Genomic DNA, 12,751 nt, shown 5'->3' on the forward strand with positions numbered 1-12,751 from the left:
GAGGATCATGGAATTACGTCCATGAACCATACTTGTTACACTTACACCAGTCACCACTTTGTTACATTCCATCACTACGCATACCTCATACATTCACATGCTTTCAATCACATAATGTTACCATCATCATACAATGCATTTAAATCAGCACACACACACACACACTTAAGCCAGTCAAAATAAGAAAAAAATGGACATTCTAGACTTAAGGGATTCGCACAGCGCACCCCTTTCTCGTAAGGCGAAATAGGATTGTTTCGCATAGCGCACACAGACTCGCATAGCGAAACAGGGGTGTTTCGCACAGCGTACCTTGGTTTCGCATAGCGAATTAGTTTGTAGAATGCCCCAATTCTCAGGTCTCTGTCGCACAGCCCCCTACTTCGCATTGTGAATTAACACCCTAAAAACCCAATTCCTCTCAGCCGCATAGCGACATGATTCGCTATGCGAATCAACAGGGCAGAGAGCAGCACTCTCTGGTCATTCGCACAACGTACCTGCTCGCATAACGAATGACCTTGAACAGAGAGCACCCTCCTGCAGGGTCTCGCTATGCAAAATCATCCGCATAGCGAGACTGCATAATCTGTAGAACGTAAGTTCTGCAGAATTATGCAACTCCCCAACCTGGACCACTTCTACTCAGTTTTACCAATTTCTAAAGCTCAAAACTCAAGATTTACACTTCACTAAACTTGCCTGGTTGATTTTAAACATTCCTAACATGATTCTAAAGTGATTAAGACCCAATTCTTTACTTAAAACTCTAAATTCATCAACCCAAGGACCCAAATTCAATTCTACCATTTTGAACGTGACTTTACTCAGTTTTATGAACCTAACCAGTTCTAATTGACTCATCCAAGCTAACCAAACTGCCCAAATGCACTCAGGACCCCTAAGGCTAAAAATCACTACCTCACTTCCTCTCCTTTGACCTAAAACCCTCTCCAAGCACTTGTCTTTCACAAAGTCAATTCTACAACAGATTTTCCCACCTCAAACAGTTTCATCATGCTAAATCAAAGCAATCAAACACATTCCACTCAATTCATGGCATCAAGTACAATTTCACAGCTTGGTCATTCAAAGGCACATGATTTACATAGCAGTTTACTTAATTCAGCTTAAGTAGTAACAACATGCACAACACAGTCCATACACATGTACATTATTTCTTAAAACAAAACGGAACCTAAATCATACACACCCTATTTCATTGAACAGAAATAAAAAACACAGTTCCCCTTACCTGGAGGTTGAATTGCTATGTTCACATAAATGCCTCAACAGTGCCTTGCACAACAAAGATGCTACCAGACCCTACAAACCACCTAATGGTAATGGAAGACAGCTCTTAGAGCTCAACATTTTGAAGAAAATAGAAAGGGAAAGGGACGTTGCACATGAAACCAGTGGACAATAAGCCCTAGGCTCCCCAAAAACAGCATAGAAGAGGAGAAAACTACTTACCGTTGAAGAACTCTAAACTACTCGGATGGTTACGAAGCCCTTTGCGCTAGGAATGATAAGAAACCACTTAAAGGGACATGCAATGGTGGAATCAGTGTGGTGGCTAGAGAGAAGGCAGAGAAAGTTGGAGAGGAAGCTTTCTAGATAAAGAGGGAATCTAAGCTTAATGAACTCAGACTTTGGGATACCCTTTCTAAAATCAAGGTGTCTCAATGGTTAAGGCCTGGGTACCTCACACAAGGCCCAACAACCCTTGGCCCAAATTTTCAAGGCCTCACAATATAAATATAAATATATATATATATATATATATATATATGTGTGTGTGTGTGTGTGTGTGTGTGTGTGTTTGATTCTTCTCAAGTGCTAGAGGTGGAGAATGTTCATATTAGATAAGATCTTTTTAGTGAAAGTGCAACCTATTGGTATAAAGGATCGTCAAACAAAGAAACTTAGAGGAAAATCCATAAATATAGTCAAAGTTGTCAACATGTGACTCTACTTTGGAGTTAGAAGAGGATATGAAGAAGTTATATCCACATATGTTCTCTAGTAAGTCAAATTTTTGAGGTCAAAAATTTTGTTGTTGTAGAGAATGTAAATACCTAGAAAATGGTATTGTTAGAAATGATAGTATGTTCCAAATAGTGAAACTCGATTATTTTAATATTAAAACGCTTAAGTGTAAATAGAAAATTATGAATGAGTTTCATTACTTTAAAATAGTATATGTCTTTGGAAAATACTTTTCTAGAACTCTTTCACTACTCTCTAAACTATCTTACTCTTTGTTTGCCATTTTGAATATTTGAGACCCTAAGATCGATCTTCACGGTGAGTTCTTCAAATCCAACCATTTTCTTCATTTAGGTAAGTTGAAATTTTAGCTCATCTTCTTTGTTCAAGTCTATTTTTGCCTTGCATGTAACCTCTTTTCGCTTGCATGTGTCATTTTAATCATCAATCTCAGTATTTATTGATAAGTTATAATAATAATATGTTCTTATCGTTCTTGTGATGTTTCTATGTGTATATAAAGCATCCTATGGAGTTATAGACAATTTGGTGCTTTTAGAATTGTTTGAGATATCTTACAAGTAAGAGAAGCTAATTATATTGTTTTAATTTGAACTGATAGTTAATAGTATGTAGTTGTTCTTAACTGTGATTTGAGATGAGATGTCCTTGATTAAATCTATTATAGCAATGTGATATTTTTATATTTTTTTCAATGTTGAAGGAATGATATTTTATAACTTTGTATGTGGTTTGGAATGTCTTTATGAAGTTGATAACGGTTGAAAATATCATTATCTGTGATGCAATTTTTATACTAAATGCAACCTTTTTTACTTAGAAACCTGCTTAGAATCATGTTTTCCATTAAGTTGTGTGAATAAGAGAGTTGAGGTTGAACTTAATGATTTTATGACTAAACTCCCTTGTTTTAGTAGGTTAATGAAATGATTTGGAGAAAAATTCAAAGTATGAAGGAGTCGGAACTCAAGGAGCGAGCAAAGCTGCAGAAAAAGAGAAAAAAATGTAGTGCTGAAAAATTCTGCGAGGCTTGGGCACCCCTCAGGAGGGCTTGAGCGCCAGAAGTGCATCGCACACTGCCTAAGCGCCCCTTTTGGGCGCTTAAGCGCCACAAAGTACCGTTCGATGCTCGGGTGCCCCACTTAAGACGCTTGAGCGCCAGCGACATGGGTCGAACTTCGTTTTTGGGGATGATGTAACCTTGTGAACTCTCATGTATTTGACTTGATTCTTAATAATATATGTTTTTTCATTAATTGTTATAGTAATTCATTTGTTACAATGCTTGCTTTGTTTAATTCATCCCTGTCCTGGTTTGCTTTTCGTAGGGAGAGATACTCCTTTCCTTCTTTCATTTTTGGTCTGTTTCGTAGTAGGGAGATGCAGTTGCTTCTTTCCTCTTTTATTTTAAGTTTCGGCTCAATTTAGTAGGACGGGAGAGGCTTCACGTTTGATTTAGGGTTTCGATTTAGGGTTTCTTTGCTGCGTTTGGATTCGGCTTTAGGGAGAACCATTACTTCCTCTTCTTTCTGGATTTAAATTGGATTTCTGTTTTTGGGGTTTCTGTATTTTAATTCGTGTTTCAGATGTAGGTTTTCTTAAATTGGGAATTTAGGATTCTTGATTCTGCGAGTTAGGGTTTTAATTGTTCTCTAACTTTAGGTTTTTCTTTTTTGTTATCTGAGTTTTGTTAATTGAGATGCAGGGATTTTGTTTCAAATTGTTTTTTTGGGTTTCTATCATTACAAGACAAACAACATTGATTCAATGAAGTCCCAACAAAAAAAGAAGAACACTTCGTCAACCAATTACCAAGGAGGGAAGAACACTTCAAATACGTACTAAAGAGGGAAGAATACTTAGAAACCCCTAACTGCGATTCTTCTTTGTTCGTAATGTAAATGACAAGATCTCTTCAATGACAAACTCAACAACCCTCTATCACAAATGCCCAAATTTGTTTTCCTTCATAAAACCCCTAATTGTATTAATTAACATTTCCCCAATTATAAACCTTATTTCCACGTCACCCTCTATTTCACTTACACGTCACAAGCAATATTCCCAGACAATGCCATGTTACCATTGTCTTCTGCCACATCACGAAACAATTAACTCTATTTGTTTATATTTAATGGAAGGAACTTGATTGAGGGAAATTTTACCAAGTGTAGACGAAATTGAAACTTTTTTAATCGATTGGGAGGCTTGTTCCGATACATCTAATAGTCCAACATCTTAGGAGTACAGGCCAAAAGTAGTTTAAATAATTTTTCCCTCCTTTAACTCTTTGTTCAACTTTTATGCTTTAAAGTGAACAATATCTTGGATGTAATGATTGACCTTAACCATTTCACTCAACGAACTTGGGATTAGAATATTTAAATGTTTTACCAAGAAAATGGAGTGGGTCCTCTAAGGTGACATAGAGAGACTAGATCGTTGATATGTGAATAAAACAAAAGGAAAATATCTGTTGAAGATTCTCCAATTCTCAAATCAATAAGAGCATAAATAAATATGAGTATAGAAAAGTGTATGAGATTGAAAGCGAGTACTCTAGTGAGAATTCATCATATTTATAGATAGATGTGGATTGTTAATGTAATTAATTGACAACTTCATTGATTGGAAAATTGTGCTTTAGTAATATAATTGATTATAATATTATACTCAATTATATATATATATATATATATATATATATATATATATATATATTATCATATTTAATGAAATTCGTGATATATTATGCTTGTAATTATATTTACTATGGTGTAATATGTACATATAGTAGGATATTATGATAATATTTTATTTATTTAATATTATTCTCCAACTCGAATGGAGGGGAAGTACATAAGCCTCCTAAGCTTGGAACTCTACAAGGTGAACAAATGACTCTGTAAGTTAAGTTTGGTACAAGCAAGTTAAAGTGTGTTTATACTTTCTTGAATTATCCTTGGTCATAGTGTTTAACTTTGTTCATTTTCAAGTGATGTTGTAATTCATTTTCGAACACGCTTTTGACAATTCATTTATGGTTTGTAATTTTTTGAAATACCTCAAATTTCATTCTTCAACCTTGGTTGGTACAATGATCTACTCTTGATATTCAATCGTGTATTTTTTAGGTTGAATTTTTCTTAAAATTATTAAGTCATTTAAGCAAACTTGAATCAATATTTCTACCTCGGTTGGTAATGCATAACTCCACCTTGGTTGGTAAAGCTTGGACTAATTCATTACCTTGGTTGATAGTGTGTAACTCTACCTCGGTTGGTGGAGCTCAGACTAATTCACTACCTTAGTTGGTAAGCCTCAACAAGGTACTCTGTCGAGCATCTTATTTATTTGGTTTTCTAGTCTATGATCCCCTCTTTAACATTGATAAAAATGTTTATGAGGGGATGTTGATGACATTCCTAAAAACACCAAGGAAACTACTTATGTTGATAAATTTGTAATAAATGCAATGTTCTTTTTGTAACATCCTAAAATATAATATTTAACTATAAGGGAGTTATCACATAATTAATATAATAGAAGAGTCGACAAAATGAGGAATAAAAGTTTCATCATAGTTATACAAAACATAACTATAAATTTATCTTCGTTCAGTCCAACTTAGAACAAAACTATAAATCAAGAAACTAGTCTATAGAAGACTAAACATCAATTGTCCCACCATGCAATGCCTGTTACAAATATATCTCATCACCCTATGTTCAAACCCCACAGGATGATCATAGCCAAGATCAGTGAGCACAAGGACATACAAGCAAACACAAACAAAAAGGGTAAGCTAGTGGAAACAGAAAATATCATAAAAGGACTAAGATTTCAACATAAATCATCAAAAGAAACCAAGCATACAAACATCCTAGAAACTTATGACATGCATAGGCTTAAAACATCCTGATATAGTATGAATGTCAAGTTATAGTGATTCATGCACTTGTAGTGGCAATACTCTGGCTCAATCCAAGCTACCATACAAAGTTAGTCCATTTCAATTGTCTTTGACCAAAAAAGACCCCAAAAGAAGGACCTCATGTTATTCTCACCACATGAATCATCATTCTCTAATTGAGCATGGATGATCATTAGAATGTAGGATGAACTCCAAACTTAACTCCGACCATTCATACTAACAACACTATTGGAAATCGCCATGTAACCTCTCCACGAGGATCATGGAATTACTTCCCTCAATAATCACAAAATAACACAAAATAACACTAGTAGTTTGATACCAACACTAGGCAAGGAAAACTGCTTGGAAACCCTCACCAACAGGTTCAAAAGGGTCCAAAACCCCCAAAACGACTTAAAGAACGTGCAAAACTGACATCCGGAACCTTGAATTCAAGATCTCAATTCAAATAGTCATTGTTAGACACTCGTAGTACTAGACGACTCCTTACCAGACGACTCCTTACCAAACGACTCCTTACCAGATGACTCCTTACTAAACGACTCTTTCCCAGACGACTCCTTACTAAACGACTCCTTCCCAGACGACACCTTACCAGACGACTCCTTACCAGACAACCCCTTACCAGACACTCCTTCTCACACGACTCCTTACAAGACGAACCATTACCAGACAAGTCCTTACCAAACCATTTCTTACCAGATGACTCTTTGTCAGACGATCTCTTATCAAACAACTCTTCGAAACGATCTCTTATCAGACAACTCTTTGCGAGAAGATCTTTTACTAGACGACGCATTTGTCACATGATCTCTTACCAAACGCCTCTTTGCCAGACGATCTACTAGAGTTTTGTACAATAATAGACCAACTAAGCCCTAAATGGCCCTAAGACAGTTCCCAAAACTGCAAACTTTCCCCAAAACCTTGATCTTAAAATTTTACCTATTACAATCCCCATTTGTATGCCCAAAATTCACCCTTCTTCTAATTTATTCCATACCCAAGCTCTGTAAAAACACGTAACCTCAAACTTGCTAAATCTACATTCGCAAATTCATCAATAATAAATTTTAACAGAAGCAAACCAGACACACCAACATGCATCAGTTTTGAGTCCAATACACCACCTTTATCAAATACCTAACATACCAAATTTCACGATTTAATCAAAGTTCACAAATCAATCATCACATCATCTAAAACAAATAAACTAGCTTCCCTTACCAGGTTGACGCTCCAACAATTCTAAGAACTCTAAAATTCCTCCTACGACTCCAAGATCTCTATTTGCTCCTATAATTCATGACAATTTGATCATAGAAATAAAATAATGGAGTATTATTATTTAAAACACTCTACTACATCTAATACTCTATTTTTTGGGGTCTTACACTTTCTTCTTAGTATATAATATGTTTTCTCCTTTTTTATTTTATTGCATTCACATTGTGATGATTTTCATTGGTATGCATATGTATCCTCTTAAGAGGGATCATCTCGCTGGATGAAACTTCCTTAATTGAGGATGTGTTAAGTAGGGATCATAAGGTAAAAGTCCTCCTTGGTTAGGTACTTCTTGGGAGGGATCATCACGTAGATGAAGTTTCCTTACCTATATAAAAAGATAGTTAATTGGGAGGGATCATCTTGATAGATGAAGTTTCCTTACCCCAATGAAATGATAATTAATTGGAAGGATCATTTCGGTCGATGTAACTTCCTTACCCACTTGGAAATCGTATAAATAATTGGGAGGGATCATCTTGACAGATGAAGCTTCCTTATCCACATGAAACTTCCTTCATCTTAGCTTAAATTATAATAACAAGTAATGACTGCAATAATATGATAATACATTTGATTGATGTCTTGTTAAAACATTCTTGACCAAAACCCTTCCCATCTAGGTTATTGTGTAGATTTAAGTAATTACAAATTCTAGTTTCTTCTTTCCTTTTGTATGGCTTCATATGAACAAAGTATGTCTTTAAACTTGGTTTCAGAAGCCTCTCTATTATTCTAGTTCTAATTAGGATGATATTGCGTTGTCTTGATTCTTAGTCTCAACATTTATATGTGGTGTTATTTTAAACCTGAAATTTATAAAAATGAATCATTAAGAATTACATAGATTGTTATGTAGATAGGATAGTCATATGTGGTTTTTCTTAACAAATAATGTTCAATCAACTATCAATAAATACCAAAATTATGTCCTCCTTTTTATTACGTCATAATCACATATAACTTCAAATGAGATGTTATATATTAATCCTTATGTTATCTCATAAAATATCTTCATAAATTCTAGTTATCAATATTTTCTTCATATAAGAAAGATTCTTACATTTTAGTAATACAAACTATGTTATTTAATGCTTTGTCATGTCATAAAATAATCCTTAATGAGCTCTTATCCTAATTCATGATGAAATCGAATTTTAAAGTGTACATAAATTTGCAATTAAAAATTACATGGATTGTCATATATTAACAAGGAGTATATCATTTTTCAAATGTAGAGGGCATTAGGTACTTTTACATTAATTGTTAAGAATTTATACATCTACTTTGGTAAGGATTTATGCTTCTACCTTGGTTGGGAGAAATTTATAGAAGAAAAGCAAAACATAGAACACACAAAATATGTAATATATAATTTTGTACAAAAATAATAATAAAGTATAAAAGTACATGGTAAATTTTTCATAAACCAAATAAGCTAATATAAAGACAGAATATGTAGAATGAGATGATATAGTAATCAAACAGTTTGGATTAGAAAAATACTAACCCTTATAAATATGAAGCAAAATGAGTCAACATAATCTCATGCAGAGAATCAGGTTGCAATTGGAGTAACAAATATTCTTGTGTTAAATTAAACTCATTTATTGCAAGACTGGGGATTAAGTAATTTTTTTTTTATTTTTGCTTTTGTCTTTAGTTCTTGTGTTGTACATCATATAATACAAGTAATAGAAAAGTACATATAAACTTCTTAAATGTCTAAAGCAAATACTACAATAATATCATTTGTTGTAATTGGAATGGCGAGAGAAACGACGAAAGTTTTAAAAGAAAAATAAATGAGTTTTAAAAAGCAAAATTTGAAGTTACCACATATTTTATTTTGAAAAATTACAGAAAATTCATAAAAAATTGAAACATGGTCTATGAATCAAGATTTTGAATTCGGAAATCAATTATGTGTAGGATATACTATGATAATAAACCCTTATTAAGAAAATTCATCTTTAGAATTCCTTTTCGCAGACTATTAAAATTCCTCAAGAGTAAGGTGGTTGGAGGTGGCCTACGAAAATTAAAAAAAAAAAACAAAAAAATAAAATAAAATAATAAAAAGAGAGTGTGTTTTTCTTTTGCTTCATATCCAAAAAGGAAAGGATTGCGTCGTAGCATTGGCTTGCGCTTTTGGTAGTGCCTCCTTGAGGCGTTGGACGAGAGTGCGCTGACCATATTAGCATGCGTAAGGGACTCCATTTGTGGTAGGTCCCACCCCTCACAAATTATTGCCTTCTTCAAGTTTTTTCCACAAAATTAAAATTACCTTTTCTTTTCTGTTTTAAATAATATCGAGCTTGATAAAGACAATTGCATAAACATGTAGTACCTTGAAATATACATGGCAAATGCAAAAAACCTAAACCCATATCCTAGAATATCTTGTTTTGCTGCCACAATCGTTTATTCCATCTTTGTCTCGGTCCCCTACCTAGTAAAGTTCCCGTATCTACCTCAAACATCACTCACTTTTACTATAATGTTTCACTCTCTCCAAACACACCCTTGTTTCTCTTCACATATAATGCAATCACCATGGTACATAACAGCCGATCATGTTCATGTGTGCTAATAATCTACATGTAATATAGATATATATAATAATACCCTTTTAGTCTTTGCCTTAATAATTTAACATGACTTGAAAGATATCATGATTTGATGATTGAAATTTGAAAACCATGATGTGACTAATAATAGTGAAGATAATGTGAGGATAATGGGTGATTGGACTGGGAGAAAGAGAAAGGCAGATAGAGACAAATGGTTGTTGTTTGTTTCTTTGTTTTCTGCGTAAATATTTTCTTGCCTTCTAAAAAGCTTTAATTTGTGGCAGTGCGTCTCTGTTTATTTTTGGTGTTTCACAAATACGTTTCTTATAACAAGTGTTAGATTTCTTACATTGATCAGAGATATGACGAATTTAATATATAAGTGAATACAAATTTTATTTTATAAACCGTTTTTATAGAGTTGAGTTAGATTTAAAATATCAACTTATTTAAAATTAAAATCTGTTTAATCTATTCTAGAATAATATTCTACCTACATAAATAAAAAATTATAACTATTCATTCTTATTTTATTTCTATTAAATCAAATATTACTATATCCAAAATTAATAAAATAATGAATCTTTAAAATTTAAGTTTATCATTAAGCACGATTAGAGATTAAGAGCTTCTTCACCGTCGTCATATACACGTTCTACGATTGGCTTATACAATCTCAAACAGCGTTTCTGTGGCCATGTTTCTTTGTCAACAGTTCAATTTGCTTTGGATCTTAAATTATTGAAGTATATTCAAGTTAACTTATATGAGAACTTCTTTCTAATGAGATAAACATAAGCCCAAACCATAAAAGGTAAAAACCTACTTTGGTTCATAAAGTATCTCTCTAATACTGTGTTTTGTTCAAAGAAAAGAAAATGAGTGTTCATCTCTGTTTATATATATTTTAATAAATATTTACATTACATTGCATAACTTTTTATTGTCATCATCTGTATATTTATCGTTTAATTAGTTCATAGTCTTTACATATGTATATGTATTTTTACTTGATTAAATTCTAAATATTTTTAATTAAAACTTTGTTAAAAGATTGTTTTATTTAGTTTTCAAAAATAATTATCTTTATTTAAGTATTTTTTTTTTCATTTTTATTTCTTCGATAAATCATTACTAAAAAAAGAGTAAGTTTAGTAATTTAAAAATATTAAAAAGAAACAAAGGAAGGCGAGAATCAAATTAAAGAAAGAATAGAAAAAAAAAGGTTAATAAAAAAATAAACTGTATAATATTCAAAAGAAATTAAATTTGGTGATGGAATTATTTGGTAAATATTTTATTTAAATTATTTAAATTTATAATATATTTAAAACTTGCCTAAATGTATATTTTTTATTATTATAAAAAATAATATTTGTATTAATGATTTACTAATGTAGAAAAACATTTTTATACTTATTAAGAAACTTTTTAAACCAATTTTCAAACCTTAATAAAATAAAGGGGTATAGAAAATATTGAAATTCACTTTATATATATCTAGTTTAGAACCAATTTAAAAAATTGACTTAGGAAACAATTTTAGATTTATAAATGAAAAAAAAATTGAAAAACAAATAGATTGGAAGACGTTTGTTTCCTGATTTACATTCATGTAGTGCTGCTATAATGTCTATATCGAAGCATGAACCTCACAATATGTATGCATGAAGCCACTTTTGGAGTCAAGGAGATCAAGAATCTTCCATAGAAATCAATTTTAAACCTAGTCTGGAACCAGTTTAAACATTTCACTTGGGAACCAATTTTAGATTTATAAATGAAAAAAAAAAACACGAAAAACAAATAGATTGGAGATGCTTGGTCCCTTTTTTCAGTAAAAGACACTTTGACGGCCGATTTGCATACATACAGTGTTGTCATGACGTCTCCATTGAAGTAGGAACCTCACGACATGTATGCGGATAAGTTAGAGCATGAAGCAACTTTTGGAGTCGAGAAGATCAAGAGTCTTCCTTAGAAATTAATTTTCTTAGAAGGTTAAATACTACAAGCAACCTTAAAACAAGTCAAATTAGTAGAAATATACATTAATGTAGAAAAGACTTTAGACGTATATTATTTTGGGTTTTTAACGTCGGATCTCTTTCAGATACCTATACTGGTGACGTTAATGAGACATCGGACCCTTTAGGTCAGACGTCTTTATAGACGTCGGATTTATATAGGTCAGACGTCTATATAGACGTCGGATCCATACACGTCAGACGTCTCTGAGGTTGCTCCTGACTAATGGTGATTCGAGTTTACAATTTTATATTTTAGTTGAAGAGAATGTATTGTGTATTTTTTTTATTGAATGATTTTAAAAACGTAGTGAAGGGTTGGAGAGTGCAAAATGCAAGCCGCCAAAGAACGTCGCCCAAGGACACGAGAATAACTGCACCAAAACCCAACGAAAATGCATTTTAATCGGTTCAAATGAAAGATAATGCATCAAAGAGTGATGTAATCAGAGTAAAACTAATTTAAAACAGTGCAAAAGTGAGAAAACGAACCTGAAAAGCGTAACCCGTAAAGAGAAAACGCGACAAAGATGATGAACAATGAGTGTGCGTAACGGCTGTCTCGCGATTCAAATGAAAGATAATGCATCAAAGAGTGATGTAGTCATTGTAAAACTAATTTAATACGGTGCAAAAGTGAGAAAACGAACCTGAAAAACGTAACTCGTAGAGCGAAAACGCGACGAAGATGATGAATAATGAGTGCGCGTAACGGTGTTTTAATGATGACATTTAGAAGTCGGTTCCCTTATAACAGACGTCTAAAGGACTTTAGAAGTCGGCTCCCCCCATAACAGACGTCTAAATGAAGTCAAAAAGTGACTTTTTAAATTTCTGGGTTTAGGGTTTAGACGTCGGTTCCCCCAATAACAGACGTCTAAAGCGCTTTAGAAGTCGGAGTGGCGGGATCAGAC

The sequence above is a fragment of the Vigna radiata genome, chromosome 7, assembly GCF_000741045.1.
Source record: "Vigna radiata var. radiata cultivar VC1973A chromosome 7, Vradiata_ver6, whole genome shotgun sequence".
Taxonomy (NCBI): Eukaryota; Viridiplantae; Streptophyta; class Magnoliopsida; order Fabales; family Fabaceae; genus Vigna; species Vigna radiata.